Consider the following 20794-nt stretch of genomic DNA (forward strand, 5'->3'; position numbering starts at 1 on the left):
ACTGATGGCATTGGGGAAGAATCCTGAAAGCACCAGGCGGGCCGGAAGAAGAAACAAATGTCTTTTGGAAGAACTACAACCAGAATGCTCTTGATAAGCAACGATGGTGAGACTTTGTCTCTCTCAAACTTTGGATAAGTTATCAGAACTTGCCGGTCCCTGGAAAAGAACATCATGTTTGCGAGCGTAAGAGGTCGTAAAAACACACGGAGATCCTCAGTGAGATGGATTGTTATCATGGCTGTACCCATGGGTTCACATATAATAAGAATTGTGAGGATGGTGTAGGATCTAGCTGTGTTTTGTTCTGTTGAACGTAGGGTCTCTGAGTGAAAACGGACTGCATGGTCCAACCACAACAATCAGCAAACAAAGCCCCTCTCTTTACATGCCTAAGCATTAACACGCGTATTTCAAACAGATTGCTAGACACAAAAATAAACAAGACAGTGTCTGTTAAATGTATCTTGCAAACAGAATGTGAGCGGTGACAGGGTAATGAAAGACAAGACTGAGGGTCTTGTGGAGGGTTTAAACTGATCATGGAAGATCATGGAGATTTCCTAGAGGGGAAATTTTAAGTAATGTAAAACGTGGGCTATCTGACTAATACTAATCCTGCTTTGGAAGTAAGGTTTAGCTTTAAAGACTTTATTTGGTTTAATATTTCTTAAGTATTTTTGAATGACATAAAAAACAACCAATAATTCACTTAAAGAATCATTTTCTGCTCTAGAAAGAACAGAAAAAATTTAAATTTTAAGTAAGTGTAAAACATGGACTTTCTGATTAAGTGAAACTATTCCTGCTTTGGAAGTAATGTTTAGAGTTAAAGATTTTTTTATTTGGTTTCACATTTCTTAAGTATTTTTGAATGACCCGCTAAAAAATAAACCAATAATTCAGTTAAGGAATCACTTTCCGCAGTAGAAATAAGAAAAATTTAAATTGTGTCATGTGTAAAACGCGTTCAAAGACCCTCATAAATATTCTGTAGGGCAGAGTAGAACTGTCAGAAGGCAGCCCCAAAGCTGTGACCACATGGTCGCGACCTGGAGCATCTTTCTTCCTCAGAACGGCTGGAGGACCCTCGGGCCGGCCACCAAGGCTTGTGAGAGATGGGGCATTTCGCTATTTGGAATCGTGCGGCACATAAAACGCCTATGGAAAGAATCAGGTGAATTCGTAAGTGATACCTTAATAAAGTACCCTAAGTGATTTTGTTAACTGTGCTGCCCATCTGTACAGCTGCGTAGGACTTGGCTTCGTTTAAATGGCTATAGATGAGCATTTAAAATGAAAGCATATAACTGGCTGCATGTCCCATCCGCTTACACTCATTCTATGAAGTGGAGGTAGACCGGAATCTGACAGTAGTCTGATTAGTGTCGCGCCAGTGATTTGCATGCTTTTCACCTGGATAGACCCCAATACGGCCTCTCTTCTTCAAGTTCACGCGTAATGTTGACCCTTAGAACAGGAGTTCCGAGGAACGCCGGAAAGCTAGAGGCTTGGACTCTCGGCGCACCATCCAGACAGACAGCCAGCAGAGCTACCTTCCTAAAAGAAAGGATGGGTTTGAAGAAAAGAAATCAACAAGCAGTGTCCCCACGCTGCACGTGATCAGCCATGCTTGCTGTCGGCTGGATGTTGCTATGGCGACGGAAAGCCGGTGGAACCCAATGAGCTGTCTGCAGCAATGCTGAGAGGACCAGCCATTTTACTTAGGGAGAGCAGTGTGGCATCTTCTGCTGAGCTCCATCCTGGAAGGAGCACTTGAAGAAGAAGGAAAGGAGCCAAGGGGAGAGCCACGGACTTGCTAGTCCACCATCACGACAGCCGAGCCCGCGTGCAAGCTGCCGCTCCGAGCAGGTGTGGGCTGCTGATCTGAGAGCGAGAACGCAGGCGAGAACGCTGCCTATCTGCCAGCAGGCAGCGGAAAGGGGTTTTGTCTTGCGAAGGCAAGCCTGGCTTCCCCGCAGCGTCATCCCGGCAGCTCCCTAACTGCTTCCCCTGGAGACCGGTGACCCAGAGGAGCGTGCTGCCCCCTGCTAACACGCGTCCCTACGCCGCCGGCCAGCGGCAGTGACACGGCAGCGGCAGGGCTGAAGGAGCAGGTGTTCTGGGCGGCGGGGCTTCAGACGGAGACACAGGGGACGCTCTGGGGTTCACCTGCTTCCTGTTAGCAGATCGTTGGCTCCGAGAGCATCTGCGGGCACCCTGAGGGCGCGGCTGAGGGGGATCCTCGCGGGCACCCCACTGGAGTGGCAGAGGTAAGCATTGTGGTCTTTTTTTTTTTTAAGCACAGTCTAAAAATAACTTGGCGCAAAACTTAACCTCAATGATCTACATTGATTATGTGATCCAGATTTATCAAGAAACACACACGCATGCATTTTCACAAAGTGGCGTCTGAGACAAGAGTTGTTTCAGGGAGTTTAGTTTTTAGAGCTCGTATGGCAAAATAAATAAATAAATAATGCGCTTTGGGGTTTTAAATAAATATTTCTGTTTTAACAGCTTGTCGATCTGGGCTGTGTTCGTAAGCAACAATCTTCCTCCTTGGAAACAATGGATTCTTTTATGACCTGCTTTCTGACATAGATGGAGAGAAGGAGGGGGAGGCAAGCACCATGTAACTGGTGGAGCTTTTATTAGTATGCCTGAGAAGGGCACACACTCTAACGTGCCCATGGATGCATTTCAATCAAGCCATTTCCTGCCCAGCACATTTGCACTGGAGAGTCTCAGTCTGCTTGCTGGTGGATTGAGTTTGCCGTGGTTGCAAATGCGAACAGGGCAGGTCTTGGAAGCTGCTCACACCTCCTTTCCTGAGTATTTTGCGTGCTGCCCCTGCCCGGCCACAACACTCCCATTGTGCTCCCCAGCCCCAAGTCCAGGGGAAGACCGGCAGAGAACTCTCCACATTGAGTGGAAGCCCAGCGATCATACGTGGCAGTTAGACTCTTGCATTGCACCATTTCCCTCCCAAGCAGAGAGGCTGCCAAGATAGAGAGTGGAACCCCAAACAACACACACCTCAGCAAATGCACCCGAGCACGCACAGTGGGCCTTTCTTGTGAAGGGCTGTGTGATAACAGCGGAGGCTTGGCCTTGCAGTGGGGATTGTCCCTTCGTGTGACTCAGAGTCCCTTAGGAACAGAGCTGTCGCTGTGGACTGCAGCGGATCAAGTCGAAACCGCGAGGGAAGAAATGACCGACCAATGAATGAACTCTGTTTCAGCAGCATGCCGGCCTAACTTAGCGAGTTCTATTGTTGGTCAGTTCAAGTTGAAGGTGGCTGAAAACACTTAATGCTAAACATTTTGTCGAAAACACGAAAATAAATAAAATAGGACCTGAGGTCTGCTTCTGAGTAAAGGGCTTTTATGTGCTCCTGCTCCTTTTTATTCTCAAGTAGGAAAGATATGGGGATCTGTGCTAGGATCTTCGGTATGAGGATGTACTTGGTGTTGAGGTGCCTGAACTTGCATCTCTTGTTTCACAGACAGATCAGTGTTCATAGGTCCGAAAATAAAGAACCTCCTTCATCATCTCCTCCCCCTCCGCCCCAAATTCCACCATAATTCAAGATCTGAAGTTGCAGACTAAGCACCGTTGGTGTGGCGAATCGGGTGCAAATGTTTCATGACAAGCACAAGTAGGACTATCCCTATGTGTAGATGAGCCATTGTGTGAGACAAAACCATTGTTCCTTACTTAATATATTTACCATGCAAGCTTCGTTCTGAGTCAAATCCTAGAAATCAACGTATCCGTGAAGGAAGTGGTTCTGAGTAGGAAATGTAGAAAAAGCCCCCCTTCAAGGTAATTCCCTTCAGAGCTGTGCCCTGCAGAATGAGTTTTAAAATTACTACACTGAACATAGAATCTTCAGCAAAAAGAAAAAAGAAAGGATTTTGAATTAGTTTTTTTTGGAGGAACTTTTTGGGGAACAAGCTGTAAAATGCATGCCAGGCACACGTGGCAACCTTCCTCTTGCCTGTGGTGGCACCAGAAGCAGCCAGAGCCTCGCCCCACGGAAGGAATGAAACACAAGCTTTACACCTGTGCTATCTTTCCCTACACTGATAACCTCTTATGGTAATACTCTATGAAAGATTAGCATGCTAAATCCAATACGGCACGGTAGGTCTCCATCATTATTAATTCAGTAAAGTTAAGAGTCGCATTTAGAGACCCCATGCTCAACTTTGTAGACTTTCCACCTCCATTGGATTATGTGGAAAACCCATGTTTCATGCCTTCGTCACCCCAATTCACCTGGTAGCAATATCAAATATTTTGTAATTCTTCAAACACACTATTCCAAACTTTGGCAAGTGAAGTCCCCACTTGAAAGACCGTTCCTATAAATCTCATTCAAGGCAGATACCTCTCATGAACCCTGTGAAAGTCTTATGTCCCCAGTTACTTTGTTTCTCTAGACACTTCTTCACCTTTTATTTCAGTTATTGTCTGGGTCACATGAATATAGTTCTGTCACCAGCATCATATTACATTTGTCTCTACTCACAGGCATCCCGGGTTAGCTTTGGCTGATGATTAGAGAATATTCTGTCTAGTTCCTAGAACTTGCCACTTAGAGTGTACTGCTAACTTCAGGGTTCACTATTGTCTGACCGGCCATTATAAACTTGGACTTGACACCAACACAGAAGTCCAAGTATTGCTTTTTATCAGAGAAACTCATAACATTTAGAAACACCAAGCAAGGCTTTCATTTCCCTGACATCAAAATATGTTGCCAGGATCACAGGTTGATTAAAAAAAAAACCCAAATCTCCAATAGCATATCATAATTTTCTTAGGGAAAATTAGAAGATGTTTACACCAACTTTTTAAACAAAACAGTTGGAAAATTTAATATCTAGAAGATGTTTGTCATTCTAATTGCAGCTAATATAAAATTGAGAGGAAAATAAGTTTAGTAAATATCCCTTCTAGAAATGTGCTATAAATTCAGACCATTTTGAAGCGAATGGGACATGGAGGATGAGCAGTTGCTGGTAACTTATACAATTACACTTATAGAATTGTTTTCCGTGCTATGTCCAGAAGGAAAGAACCCTTGTAATTGAAATAAAGGCGACAGCAGCAGAATTTTTTTAACTTTTCCTACAAAAAACCGAACTCACTGCTATCTTGTCAATGATAACTCCTAGTGAGCCCCCTCTGGGGGTCTCCAGGACCTCAGTTGTTCACGGGAGTAGGAAGCCCCATCTTTGGAGCTTCGAACTCTAGAGCTTGAGGATCACAGCCCAACGCTTAACTGCTGACTATACCAGCAGGACTCCTGAAAGGCGACTGGTAATTGCTACTAAATTAAACTTCCTTCCAACTTGCTCTGCCTGTGAGGAAGAGAAGAAGCTGTTGGTGGCACTTGTGGTATGGACACAGTTTGGACATAGTTTCTAGAGATGTACCATACTTTGTTCTATGTTAGATGGCATGATTGTATTTTCTTAATTAGCCAAAGTTTAATAGCCTTTTTATAGAAAATTTGCCACAATACGGTAATCAAAATAAGTATCCAGCACTTCAATGAAGCAATTATATATAGCCTTGTCTGCCAAATTTTCAATGGATAGCAAAAGTCATTAATTATTCGTGATTTTCTACATTAATAGTGCAGTGATTATTTGGAAGTTTAACATATCTGGATGCTTTGTATTTTAATTACAAAGTATTTAGGAAAGCTTTACATTTATATTTCTAGATGCTTTCCTACTATATTCCAGCATTTTATTTTATAAAAGAAATATCATCTCTTTGATATCGTGCTATTTTTAAAGTTAATTTTGGCCTTCCAGCTGATTTTAACGTTATCATACCAAAATAAAATAATAGTTAACACTGTATAAATTCTATTCATCTTCAAGACTATCTGTATTTTATTGATAATTTTAAATTTGCATAGTAAGTAAACTTCAGGGTGCATCATTTAACCCATAGTATATTTGCATCAATTTTAACAGCTTATAGTATAAATATATTATAATATTTTAAAGGCCTAAATTACATATATAAATATGTTAAATACTGAAATAAAATGACTACCTCTCCTGCTGTTGTTCTTTATACGGAACAGCTATAACATGGGAATGCTTAGCAGATAATTTTCAAAATGTTTCTCAAACTAGTGGTTTAATTTTGAAAATGTCTACTAAATTCTGAACTGTACTTGCATACAATTATATTGTCATTTTCAACATATCTTCATCTACACCATTCCTGAAAAAATAGGATATGCTTAGTTATTAGGAAATACTTCCACATTGTAGGCCAATAAGTTCATAAAAATGTCCTGTTGTACCAAGTAGGAATTTGGGCCCCAGAGACAGTGGTTCTTTCTTCTTTGTCCAGGCCAGGAAGGCACAGTGCTCACATTAATTCTAAAATGCCAAGAAGTGTGATTTGAACACAAATACAGAAAACTTACACATCTCTTGAGTCTAGCCAATCTATCACTTTCAAAGGGAATTTTCTGACATTAATAAACAAACAACAAAAACTGAAATACCCAGCAATATCCCCATTTTATTTCCCTATTTGTTTTTTTATCCATATTAAATTTAAGGAAATATATTTTAATGAAGAACTTGACTTGAAAATGTTAATGATATCCTGTTGTTTCTATTTATTTATATTGTTACTTACTTTTCATTTCTCCCCCATTTTTCTGATCCAATCTGTACATTCAATTCTTATAACTTTCCTTTGAGACATTTCCTCAGTAGTTGGTATAAATTGCATATCAAAATTATGATTATAAAGATGGCAACATTATACAAATATGATTGATACAATGGATGTATGGATTGTTATAAGAGCTGTAAGAGCCCCCAATGAAATGATCTTTAATAATAATTTTTCAAGTATTTTCTTTTTAAAAAAATCATTTTATTGGGGGCTCATACAACTCTTATCACAATCCACACATGCATCAATTGTTTAAAGCACATTTGTACATCCTTTGCTCTCATCATTCTCAAAACATTTGCTCTCCACCTAAGCACCCCGGCATCAGCTTGTCACATTTTCCCTTCTCCCCACTGCCCCCTCCCTCATGAACGCTTGATAATTTATAAATTATTACTTTGTCATATCTTGTACTGTCTGATGTCGCCTTTCACCCACTTTTCTGCTGTCTGTCCCCCCAGGGAGGAGGTCATATGTAGATCCTTGTGATCAGTTCCCCCTTTCAACCCAACCCTCCTAGTATTGTCACTCTCACCACTGGTCCTAAAGGGATTCCCTGTGTTTCCAGTTCCTAGCTGTACCAGTGTACATCATCTGATCTAGCCAAATTTATACGGTAGAATTAGGATCATGATAGTGGGGGTGGTGGGGGGAAGTATTTAGGAACTAGAGCAAAGTTGTATGTTTCATTGTTGCTACACTGCACCCTGACTGGCTCGTCTGTTCCCCAGGACCCTTCTGTAAGGGGATGTCCAGTTGCCTACAGAGGGGCCTTGGTTCTCCACTCCATACTCCCCCTTATTCACAATGGTATGATTTTTTGTTCTGATGATACCTGATACCTGATCCCTTTGACACCTCATGATCACACAGGATGGTGCACTTCCTCCATGTGGGTTTTGTTGCTTCTCAGCTAGATGGCCGCTTGTTTACCTACAAGCCTTTAAGACCCCAGACGCTATATCTTTTAATAGCCGGGCACCATCAGCTTTCTTCACCACATTTGCCTGTTTGTCTTCAGCGATCATACTGGGGAGGTGAGCACACAATGATATGATTTTTTGTTCTTTGGTGCCTGATAACTGATCCCTTCAGGACCTCCAAGCACGCAGGCTGGTGTGTTTCTTCCGTGTGGGCTTTGTTGCTTCTGAACTAGATGACCGCTTGTTTACCTTCAAGCCTTTGAGACCCTTACACTATACCTTTGGACAGCTGGGCACCATCAGCTTTCTTCACCACATTTGCTTATTCACCCGCTTTGTCTTCAGCATTGTGTTGGGAAGGTGAGAATCATTGAATGCCAATTTATTAGAACAAAGTATTCTTGCATTGAGGGAGTACTTGAGTGGAGGTCCAAAGTCTATCTGCTACCCTAACATTAAATCTATACATATATGCACATAGATCTATTTCCACCTCCTCACATGTAAATATATTTATATATGCACATGCCTGTATTTAGACCTCTATAAATGTCCTTTACCTTGTAGCTCTTTCCTCTATTTCCTTTGACTTTCCTCTTGTCCCACTATCATGCTCAGCCTTCATTAGGGTTTCAGTAATTCCTCTAGGTTACATTACCCTTGGTCATGCCCTACCAGGCCTCCTATACCCTCCTCACCACTGATTTGGATCACTTGTTGTTCCCTTGTCCCTGGGTTTGTTAACACGACTACCTTTCCCCCACTCCCCCTTTCCCATGTCCCCCCAGATCCGTCGGTCCCATTATTTTCTCCTCCAGATTGTTCATCCAGCCTTTCTTATTTAGATAGACTTGTGGAGATAATAACATGCATAAAAAATAAGACAGAGCAAAACCAAGCAACAAAATAAAACAAAACCACAGCAAGCCAATGATAAAGAACAAAACAAAACACAACAAGAAAGAAAAGTTCGTAGGTAGTTCAAGGACTGTTTGTTGGCCTTTAGGAGTGTTTTCCAGTCAAGTCTGTTGGGGCACCAAGGCCTGGCCCCAAAGTCTAATTTTTATATTTCCTGGGGACTTTGTAGCTCTGTTACCCTTGCTGTTCTGTTGCACGCCCTTAGTGTTTTGCCTTGGTGTGGTGGGGTTAGGTCGGGCAGAATTCCCACACTGTGTCTCCAGTGTTGTCCCCTGTAGTGCTAAGGGTCAGTAAGGGATTATGTGTCTCATAGTGGGACTGGCCATGTGGTCTTCTCTCTGGGCTTACTGTTCTGAGCAGGAATATCATCCTCAAGGCTTTGTGGCCCAGGATGTGCTCCACTCTCTCTTCCTCCCACTTCATTTGCTCCCATGTGCTCTTATCAGACATGTCCCTCTCTTGGAGCGGCAGATTCAGTGCTGTCCTATGAAACAAATTCTTCTGGGGGGAGGGGGCAGGTGTCCATGTAGTTGGGATTGGGGCCGGCCTCAGATTTCTCTTAAAAGTATTTTCTTACAATGAATTATAAGCTCTGTCTTAAAAGGGAAAGTTGGTCCAGTCAACATAGAAATTTCTTTTTTTCTTTTTTTTATCCTTCTGACCAGTTTCCTCTCTAATACATTTTTCCTCTGGTTTAGCAGAATGTGGGAGGAAAAGACAGCATCAACAATGAAAGGTTCCAGACCCTCCAACATTCTGCTCAATTCCATCCCTTTTAGAACCTTTCAGGTGGTTCTAAGAGCTTTCCTAAAGAAACTCAAAGAGCCATAACGAAAGTAGGCTTCCAAACAAGAGCAGCAATGCTTATGCAAACCAGCGAGAGCAGGCACGGACTCCAAGAGCATGCAGCCTCGCAGTATTTGACCACAGAGCACAGAAAACACAACCAAGCAAGCATGCGACTGGGGCATTTAATGCACGATCAGCACAAGTGTACCTTTAACTTCTCAGAAACATGTTTCCTCTGAGACATATTCAGCTCTGGACTATGTGGGACGTCACCCTCCACCTATTCGGGGGTGGCTCCAACCGACCAGCAATTGTATGGGTGTACAGGGCCCGGCAGCAGTTCATTCGGATGTGCACCTGGTCACTTTGAGTCGGAACCAACTCAATGCCATCTAACAACGATTTTCTCAGTGACTCCTTTTAATACCGGGTCTCAGTATGTCACGAGATTTCCCTACACTCACATCATATTAAAACGTTTAAGAAAGCAATGGCTGACTGCTTAACAGTGAGCTTACTCTTCTGCAGAACAGACAAAGCGGTCTGAACACCCTGTCATCTCAATATGCAGTGTACAGTGTACAGAGGGAAAAGACCAGCTCAGGAGCAGCTCAGTGCTCGTGCGACGGGGCCACCACAGGCAACAATCCGAGGACCTCCCGAAACAAGTGTAATTAATACATCAGGCAGACATTTGTCACTGCTGACCAGTTTACCCAGTGGGGATAAACAACTTTTAAAAGAACTTGCCTCTTTGTGTGTAGGTTTAGAAATTTGTATGGGATGGCATTCCTAGTAGTTAAGATGCAAAACATGTTAATACTATATAGACATATATATAGCTTTCCTCATGAGACACATTATATGGTGGCAATGTCATACAAAGAGGAGTATACCCAGAAGCTTGGATGGAGCTCAAGTGTCTTATGTAAGAGGATGTTTCATTCAGAAAGCAAGCAAAACTATTTTCCGCTCTTGACTTTCTTTAAGCCTCTGGTTATAATCAATTTCATCAAGCAATATGGAAAATATTGTTTGGGGGCCCACCGAGTTGGTTTTCAACTCACAGTGACACCCTGCTCTCTGGCCTGTGAGAGAATCAAGCCGCCCAGTGGTCTTCTCTCGGCTGTACTCTTTAAGGGGGCACCTCACCGGTGTGTCCTCACCCAGGGCCACTGGTTAGGGTCAAGCTGCCAGCATTTCAGCTGGTGGCTGATCCCGGGGATCCACGTGAACACTGAAGAGAAAAGTGTTCCCTTTAGGTGAGCATTAGAAAGAAAATTTAAATCCAGGATTTAAGATGGTTTGTTTTCAGTTGTAGAATATAATTCAACAGAGTTCAGAACAGAAAAATGGCAACAGACGCAAAGGAGTTCTAAGTTCACAATCAGTAAGTGCTATACATTGAATGATCAGCCCAACTATTTGCTTAACAAAACATTTAAAATCACAATCACTGGGATCCAATAAACTACCAAAAATACTATTGAAAAGTATTGTTTCTCCCGTACAAAAGGTAATATACCTCCAGGGCTTCAGCAGCTGGTTGAAACATTTCCCTTGGTACATTCCGGAGCCTTGCTTTCCCCCAATGTCTTGAGGGCAGCACAGATTTCTTTCAGTGCCATCACCTTTGATCATATGCTACCTCGAGAAACGGTTGAATGGTGACCACACTTTTTGGTACATGGCCTGCATATTTCTTTTAATGCTTCCCGTACAGTTCAATATTTTGTCCATAAGAATTTGAAAACCTGAGTAGATGCTAACTCATCGTGACCCTTTAGGACGGGATAGAACTGCCCCCTGTGAATTTCTGAGACTTCTGGAGTAGAAAACTCTTAACTTTGTGCCAAGGAGCAGTTGGTAGTTTGGAACTTGGGGCCTTGGGGTTAGCAGCCCAGTGTGCAACCACTCCACCACCGGGGCTCCTCACTTTGACTGTAGCATCTTTTAATTTTGAATTTGCAGCTGGATGTTTTCTTCCATACTTTCAGCTCTAGATATTGTGTTGGTCTGGGTTGACTAGAGAAACAGATTCATCGGCACTCATATGTGTGTAAGAAAGAGCTTCATATCAAAGAGCAATTGTACATTGAGAAACATCACAGCACCATCCAGATCAAGTCTGTAAGTCGATATTAGCCCATATGTCCACTGCTAATTCATAAATTCCTTTTGAGACTCATACAGCCATGCAATAATGCTGAGTACAGGAAGATCACAGGCCAGAGGGTGGAAAATCTTATAGATCCAGTGGCAGAGGAAGGATCCCAGGGCTAATGTGGGTCTCCACGTGGCTCCCTTAGCTCCAGGGCTCTGGCTCCATCAGCTTAACTCCAGGTGGCTTGTTAGCAGGAATGTCTAGCAGAGAGAGTGTGTGTGTATCCCGCCTCCAGCAAGCTATTTATCTCCATATGCCTCCAAAAAGGTCCTCAAGCTGCAACCTGATGGACAGGCTAAACTCCACCCCTTTACTCTTAATAGTCTCAAGTTGGCATCAGATTGTGCAACTACCACAGATGCTGAGTGTGTTCTTCCTTTCTGGCCTTCTCATCCCAGTAGTTAAACATTTCATTATAAAACTTAATATAGGTTAATATAGATTCAAGCCGTGCTTATCATATAAAATACACAAACAAGGAGAAAAGAGGCTTGTAAGGACATTTTCACTGGAATGTCCCAGATCACAAATGATTTCTCAGAGGGTTTTCAACACCCTCACATTTACTTGCACCTTTTAGGTGCTATCATACCACTTTGCACATTATATTATTGTTATCTTATTTTGACGAGATTGCCTCTATCCGTGCTACCTCATCCCATCAGAAAGTGAACTCCATGAGCCACAGGAGCCTGGCCAGCAGCGTGGGCCACTCACTGGGCTGTTGCTGCTGCGAGGTCAGCAGAAACCAGCAGCAGCTCAGGGGGGAATGAGGAGGCTTTCTACCCCAGAGAGAGTTACAGTGGGAAACCCACAGGGCAAGTTCTGCGCTGTCCTATAGGGTCGCTAAGAGCTCTAATGGACTCAACGGTAGTGATTTTGTTTTGGGTTTATCTCACCATGTGCATGACCAAGGACAAATGAGGGGTCAATGAAGAATCAGGCCAAGTAGCTTATTGGAGGGAATGTAAACAAATGAAATTTGCACCACAGAGACCTAATTAAAGCTATATAAACTCCTTGTATTAGTCCCTAATAAAATGTAAAAAAAGAAAAGAGGAGAAAAAAATGATTAGGGCAAGGACTGTACAGATGTGCTTTATACAATTGATGTATGTATATGTATGAACTGTGATAAGAATTGTATGAGCCCCTAATAAATTGTTAAAATTTTAAAAAAATTGAAAAAAAAAGAAAGAAAGCTATATAAACTCTTAATGGAGCCCCTTTAACTTTCAATGTGAGAAAATTCACATCCTTGAAATGAATGACTGTTTTATTTTGTTTACTTTGTTAGTGTATTTTTATATGTTACTGAGTTTCATGCCAGAGCAGTCATTGTTGAATCTTCACATTCTCTCAATGAATCAAAACATGACACACCCAAACCAATCTAACTCATTTAGGCAGCCTTAGACTCTCATCTCCTGGACAATGTAACTATGTGCTGCTTTTCTTTCATAATCATGAAAAATCATTAAAAAATTAGGAAGGTATAGTTTTCTCCCTTGCTTGAAAACCTATTATTCATTTTGCTGAGAGCATGTGGTCAATATGTTAAAAGGTCAAAAGCAAAAGGTCAATAACTCAAGTGACTGGCATTACATCTTGAATTCTTTGGGCACTGACTTTACTTAGACACATGATTTTTTATATGATATGTGGCCCAAGAGCTGATTATATCACTGACTTCCTTTCTCCCAGAGATTTAATTTCATAAGACAGACATAGCTCATAGATTTGTATAATAATAATAATTTTCCTTGAATTAAAACAAAAACCTCCTCCTGAAATATGCCAAATATTTCGAATAAAATTTCTATTGAATTGAGACTTGAGGTCAGCAGAAAGGAGGTGCTGTCACCCACATCTATAAAGAGGACAAATGGCATTCAGAGCTGTACGTCATCCAGTGTAGTTGGGCAATCACTTTCCTTTGACCCCCGAATGCTTTCTGTTGACGGTTTTCTGGTAAAGTAGATTCACTTGGTCTCTGAATTGTTATCTGGACTATTAAAATAGCAGAAGAAGCTTGAACTCTGAGCTTTTGCTTCCTCTGGAGTGGACGGCGAAAACATGTCCTCAGAATTCTTGGTTTACTCTTTTTGGCCCCTTCTTTTGCAACTGTCAAGATCTGAAAATTATGATCACAAAGTTATGTTTCCTGGGTAATGTTCCATTCATGAACTGCTTCCCGTCCAGAATCTCAGTCGTTTGATTGCCCTCTGATTGTGACTCAGCCAGTGAGAGGCGGGGCTGGATTGCCGCAGAGCAGCTCCGGTCTGGGGGACAGGGAGACCAGAAGCATTGCCACCAGAGACTCAAGGGATCCAGTTCTTCCAAATACTTGTTACTGGGTTGGGTCACTCAGCCAACGTTTTAAATGCAAGTGTTATGATTTCCAAGCAAAAGATAAAACGTGTTTAAGAAAGGTGCACGGACTCTAGCTAAAGCTCCTGCAGGAGCAGCACGCTTCTGGGCCGGCCCTGAGAGCGCTTCCTTCCCAAGAGACCCAGCTGTGTTCATTAATCAGCGTCATCTCTTGGCAAATAAATCAGAATTCTCTCTGGCAAGTAGAATGACAGATAGAAAATGATTTTCAGCGAGTCATTAAACTCCCTTTGCGCAATCAGTGATGGTCTGGAAACAATTTTCCACCTGCCATCGATAGCCACGACTGCACAACTGCGTAGTGTGATTCTAAGCAGGGGAAGCCACGGGTACAATTAGGGTATAGGAACACGAGGAAGGCCCCAGCTGAGAAAGCAGAAGGGGCAGGGGAGGGGAGGAGAGAGATAAGAACTGTGTTTGTGATGGCAAAGCAGTAGCCCCTTCAGAGCAATAAGGAAGGCTCTAGAGGAGAGAAAGAAGGAAGATGCACAAGGAAGTAGGGCTACTACCGAAGCAAGAGAGGATATCAAGGAAGATGAGACCCAACAACAGGGGTATGGTTCCGCCGATTACGAGAATTTACATATAGCCTCCTCCCTAGGGGATGGACAACAGAAAAGTAGGTGGAGGGAGATGTTGGACAGTGTAAGACATGACAAAAATAATAATAATTTAGAAATGATCAAGGGTTCATGAGGGAGGGTGTCACAGAGAGGGAGGGGGAAAATGAGGAGCTGATACCAAGGGCTCAAGCAGAAAGCAACTGTTTTGAGAATGATGATGGCAACAAATGTCCAAATGTGCTTGACACAATGGATGGATGAATTGCGATGAGTTATACGAGCCCCCGATAAAATGATTTTTTAAAAAGAGAGTTTGGGGGAGGCTGGGCCTCTGGGGTACAAGATTGGATGGGTCAACTACCAAGAGCTAGAGGGGAGATGACGAAATTACCAACACACGGCCTTAGTACAGTGCTGATGTGGGGGAGACTGCACTGGGGGTCGCTGCGGGTGAAGTCATTGACGGGCTGGGCTGTTGAAGCCCAGAGTCAGGTATGAGAGCAGATTAGGAACGGTGTGTCCCTCCGCCCTCTTATGTCCTGGCACCAAGTGTCTCAACATGCTTTTCTTTAAACAAAAATTATGTAAATTATTGTGACCTTAAATGCCTGGTGTGAGCAAGATCTTTTCAAATAGTCCTTTAAATGGGAAGCTGTGGTTATAGGCTGGGAGTTGTCCATACAATGGTTAGAAGCATGGGCTTGGGACCCACAGAGTTGGGTGGGGATCCTGGCTCTACAGTCTGCGTGTAGTGAGTTGGGTGAAGATCCAAATCTCCTGGTGCCACAGGTTTCCGTCTAAATTGGTATAAGAATAATATGGGGCATTAGGGGTGTGGCTATTGTATACTGCAGTCTCTGATATAAAATATCCCACAAATGTGAAATATTATTGCTGTGGTTAAGTATTCATAGACCAGAAATTTATAGTAGGATTCTCTTCATCCCTGTGGTCCAATTACTTAGCTCTGGGTCCTCTAATGGACTCTGATAGCTACAAAAGGTTGAAGGTCCATGGCCAGAGGTCAACTGGAGTTCTCTCTCTGAAGCCTTCTTAGGAGCCGCCGACCTGTGTACTGGTAGGATGCTAACGCACTTCAGTGATCCCCTGGCTACCACTACCTCCACCGTCATTCACTATCACTAAGTCCAATTCAGCTCATGGTGACCCTAGAGGAGGCCACGGGTAGAACTTATTCAAAGGATTTTCAAGACTGTAAATCTCTATGGGAATAGCCAGATTCATCTTTCTCCCAAGAGCCATTGGTGGCTTTGAACGGCCAATGTGATGGTTGCCATCCCAGTGCCTAACTCAATGCATCATCAGGGCCCCACATAGGGTACAGAAACCTCAGAGGGACTTGACAAAAATCATGCAGCCATTAGTCAAGCAGCATTTTAAGAGAGATAAATTTTGACTGCTCTAAAGACAGTCATTAGGAAGAAATAATGTGAATTAACAACTAACATATTAGGCTTAGCCTTTAGTTTTTGTACAAAGTCTGAGAATGAGAAAAAGTTGGGGGTTTTTTTCTATTGAAGTTAGAAGTATTGTACCTTTACTATTTATTGGGGATAAGAGTAAACTGACAAATGTTCTCTAATGGGTTTGTGGAAAGTAAATGGCTTATACATGGCATGGGTATAGAACAGGATCTGGCATGTAAAAGATGCCCCCAAATGTTAGCCAGTGCTAGAGGCCAGTGCTGTGCTTCTCTGCTTCTCCAGGAAGCGTGCAGTCATTGGGGACGAGTCACGGTCTGTTCCTAAGGACTGTTAGTGTTCAGAAAAGCAGGGGCAGGAAGTCCTAATTACCCAGAATGCCCAGCACCAACAGAACACGGAGCAAGCCCTTGGAATGTTTATGACCGTATTTCCCTGGACGACTTCAGAAGTGTGTGAGGTGATGCACGGAGAGATCTGAAATCAAGAGAACACTGTGTCCAAGTGAGCTGAGTGGGAGAGAACACCAGAACTTGGTTGGGTGTTCTGGAATGTGGGAACAATCGAAGAGACGGGGTGCAGGCGAGCCCATGGGCTTTGCAAGTCTTTCATTTCCAGTTCGGCAACTGTGAATGAATACATGAGGGCATCCTGGGGCTCCCCTGTTGTTGGGCAACAGCTACTCAGTTTTTGACTCCTAGCAACCTGAGATGACAAGGTAGCGCCGCAGCATGGGCTGGCCTGGGCTCTAGTCTTGGCAGAAGCAGTCACCTCTTTCTTCCATGTAGCAGCTGGTGGGTTTGAACTGCTGGCTTTTCAGGGTGCAGCTGACTTCCTCACCGCTGCACCGCCAGGGTCCCTTCCCCGCAGATGCGAAACACGGACTGAGTGATCACCACCCCATTTACATCATGACCAGCAGGATCATGCTAAATTAGTTACAGCTTAATCTTTGGAAAAAGAAAGTACCGTTGGACTTTTGTTGTTGATCCTTTTATTTTTTAAAGGGGGAAGGTAATATTTATGTGTCAAGGAGATATGCCTGGCGAGAGTATATTAAATTAAGTAATGAGAACAAGGAATGGTTAGTGAAAGACAGTTTCAATTTCTTAGGCTAGAGACAAACTTAGACATGGACTAAAGTCATGAGGCCCGGAGAAAAAAAGAATTTAGTTAGCCAAGCCATTTGTAATCCCTACTACATTTCAATTGCTCTTCTAAGTAGACACAGACTATCCCACAAGCAAGCTAAATACAAACTGACCTGGACTAATCTACTAATCTGTAGTGAACAGTGTCCCGTTTTTCACCACATCGAAAGTTCCTCCAGGTTGGAGTGGCCTCTGTCTCGCTCACAACCCCACAGCACCCTCCTACAGATTCAAAGCCTCTTTTCCAATTTGCAGTCCCTGACAGAGACAGAGAACTTAGTAAGCAAAGTAAGCATGGACTTCCTTGTACTACTTTACTAATCTGTAGTGAAAATTCACATGATCAGTTATCAACATGTGAAACGACTCGCTACAGATTAGTAGGTAAGCACAACATAAGCCAGTGCTGACTTTGCTTACTGGAGGAAGGCGCCATTGCTTTGAAGTGTTTGGAACGCACCAGAACCATGACCACTGTACTGTTTTCAGTATCGGCAAGACCAAATCAGTGTGACATTGCATTCATATAGAAGTCCAGAATCCACAGAAGCAGTCAAATCGGGGAATAGGCATCACGGCTGCGATATTTGATTGAGGCCAAAGAATGCAAGGAGTTTGCCTTGAAACGTGTTCACCGCAGCATAGCAGACGAGCACTCCATGCGAAAGCACAGAGCGACAGGAGGACACATTGCGAGGAATGAACGCCACCTCTCATGCTTGGAATGGAGAGTGCAGGACACGGCGAGATAGAGCGTAAAACTGGACAAGTGGCCCAAGCCAAAGCATGGTGCAATTTTATCACCTGGGTCAGACACTGAAAGACGCTAAATCAGACACTGGGAAGACACTGAAAGACGCTGAGCAGAAGAAGAGGTTATAAACTTTCCACTGTGACAATAGCCACTCTGAGCTGGAGTGAGTCTAAATTCAGGGATCTCACAGAGAAGGGAAGTGCAATATCCAGGAAGAACGTTTGGGCAAGTCACTGATATGTCTGGAGAGACCACACTGGAATCCAGAGAAATCGGAGACTTAGAATCAACAGTACTTAAAGTCCTATTGGGAAAAGGTACTAGGGATTTAGGATAGTGATCAAGTTTCTGGCTTGAGCAAATGAGATCTGGAAAGAGTGTTTGCAGGGGGAGATAATAAAATTGGTTGGAGACATTTGAGGCAAGAGGGACCTGCAGGTGAAATAGTTCAAATTGAAACGATGGTAAGCATTTTTAAAAGAGCAGACCAATTCTGGTCGCTAGAAACGTGATGTGAAGTGAGCTGCAAAGAAAGCTACATGTGTGTATTTTAATTTAAAAATTAAATTTTTCTAGTGTCCGATTTTTCATGAGAGGAAAAAGTAGGCAAAGCAGGGAAGACTGTAGAGGACCCACGGGTGTCCCCATGTTTCAGAGCCATGTGATTGCTGGCATGTGACTTCAGTTGCTTCAATCACAGCTTCCGCATCTGGAAAGTGAGGCTATTACTTCTACATCATCTTTTTGTTAGAATACAACCCACAATAGAACAAAGCGCTGCTCAGCCCCATGCCATCATCACAAGTATTGCAATGCTTTAGCCCATGTTCGCAACCACTATGTCAATCCATCTATCTCCTTGAGGGTCTTGCTCTTTTTTGATGATTTTGTATTTTATCAGCGTAATTTCCTTTGCCAAGGATGGGTCTCTCCTGACAGCATACTTGAAGTATAGGAGATCAAGTCTTGCCATCTTTGCTTCCAGGGAGCATTCTGGCTGTACTTCGTCCCAGACAGATTTGTTCAATTTTCTGGCAGTGCCAATAATTTCAATATTTTTCACCAACACCGTAATGTAACCACATCAACTCTTCTTTGGTCTTCTTAGATCATAAGACTGTTCAGTTATATGAAATCATGCAAAGGATATAGTAGGGTCTCAGCACAAACAAACCCTCAATGAGCAATAGCCATGCTGTCAATAAAAGCCTTCTGGGAAGAGGGGAAATCGAGGCCTCCGGACATTGTGGCCTAAGAGTGCTTGACTAGAGACAGAGAGCAAAAAAATAAATTTAATTTAAAGGAGCTCCCAACAAAAGTATTTTTTAAATGCTTTTAAATCTACACCCCACCAATCTTTCAACAATTATATTCTTCCTAAACTCAAACTCTGTGAACAGGCAGACTTCTGAATCTTTTGTTCCTCACAGGATTAGACAGCAATAAGACAAACTAACTGTTAAATAACACATTATTTAGAGTCTTACTTTCAGAAATCATATTAAGATGTAATGTGTGAGATTGGCATTTTTAAGGATCTCTAACTTCTGAAAAAATATCAATTTGCTGTTAACCCCATAAATAGAGAAAACTATGACTATTCTACAGTCCTAAAGCACTTGTTTCAGACTCATTCTGTGGTCGCTTTCAAGTAGATTTGCCTGCTTGTTTTTTTCTTGAGCTAGTCTACATCAGTCTTTAAGTCGTCTGATAATGGAGTTTTATAATCTTCAAGATGAGTTAGGAATGTAACATTAAAGTATTATGTAATAATGGCAATCATTCAATGAATATCTAGTAGGCCAGGTAGTGTACCAAGTTCTTTAAATACTTCTCATTGGCAATTCACAAAAACACCGATGAGAGTATTATCCTCAATTTACACGGGAGGAAACAGGCTCAGAGAAGTTAACCCGCTTGCATGGGGTCACACAATTAGGAAAGGTGGGATTCAAACTTGACTCGTCAGATTCCAAATCCTGTTCTCTCCCCAAACCCTGCTGGTTTGGAAAACTACCGATCAGTCACACGGAAATAGAACTGTTGCCACTCCATCACTTTGCTCTGGACTTTGTCTTGTACGGGATATTCACCTATATGTGAACAACCAATTCCTTTATTCTGAAGGATTCAACAAAGCACAATAATAACAAAGGAAATAGGGAGAGGAAAAGCAACAACCACCTAGAATGTCCATCATGATTATTTGTTTGTAGGGAGATGATGAGTCATTTCTGTGGTAGACGAATGAGTTTGTGGTACATATTTTCTAAATTGCTTAAAATCATGGAACTTTCAAAATAAGGAGGTGAATATTGATGAGGTCCAACGGAAATTTGCTTGGCACAAATTATGTTTAGATACGTAATTATAATACCATGATGCTAAGCCACAGAAATTCTGGGAATGGGGAGCAAAATTGCCTGAGCCTGCATATATTTTATCGATACTTTTCCCCCCATAAAAGTGGTGTTCACTTTACTTTGGGAAGCTACTTGGGAGATGGTGTCACTGGAAAACTGACCACTGCCAACGTGAGGTTGTGCGTTTGGGGTCCATATGTTCACTAGCTGCTCTGCTGTTACTGCTGGATTAGACTGATTAGTTCTTCTTTGGAACCAAATCCAGTTCAATTGGAGTTCACGAAGAATCAAGTGTCTGTGGCTTATGCACAGGTCGGACAGTTTCCCTTTGTCGACCAAAGCACTCTGATCGAAAGCGCAGAGTCACACTGAGCATGGGCTCTCGAGGAAAGCACGCCTGTCTTCTCTGTAAAGAGTGCCTAGCATATCAGATAGTCGGCCTGAGTACTGACAGTCATGACCCAGCCCACTTCACAGGAAAGTTCTAAGCAGCGAGGTAAGGTGTGCCTCCAAGACATTTCAAACAAGAAGACACCGGTCCAATGCCATCCTCAAGCCATTCCCTGGCATGGCTCTGGCTTTCTTCTTCTGTTATGTCATCATCTACTTCTCG

The 20794-nt window shown here is 42.7% G+C and overlaps 1 protein-coding gene across 4 annotated transcripts in view; it reads left to right on the forward strand.

Moving 5' to 3' along the window:
- Positions 1-1694: 1694 nt before the first annotated feature.
- The window catches only part of SORBS2 (sorbin and SH3 domain containing 2), a 240467-nt gene continuing 221367 nt past the window's right edge, over positions 1695-20794 (forward strand). Inside the window, exon 1 of one of the 4 annotated variants that reach the window (XM_075556798.1) lies at positions 1695-2273. The gene's annotated coding sequence lies outside the window, so the exon portion shown is untranslated. The remainder of the gene's footprint in view (positions 2274-20794) is intronic. The other 3 variants (XM_075556802.1, XM_075556803.1, XM_075556804.1) reach the window with 3 other exon arrangements.

This window comes from Tenrec ecaudatus, chromosome 8 (genome assembly GCF_050624435.1).
Source record: "Tenrec ecaudatus isolate mTenEca1 chromosome 8, mTenEca1.hap1, whole genome shotgun sequence".
In the NCBI taxonomy this organism is placed as follows: Eukaryota; Metazoa; Chordata; class Mammalia; order Afrosoricida; family Tenrecidae; genus Tenrec; species Tenrec ecaudatus.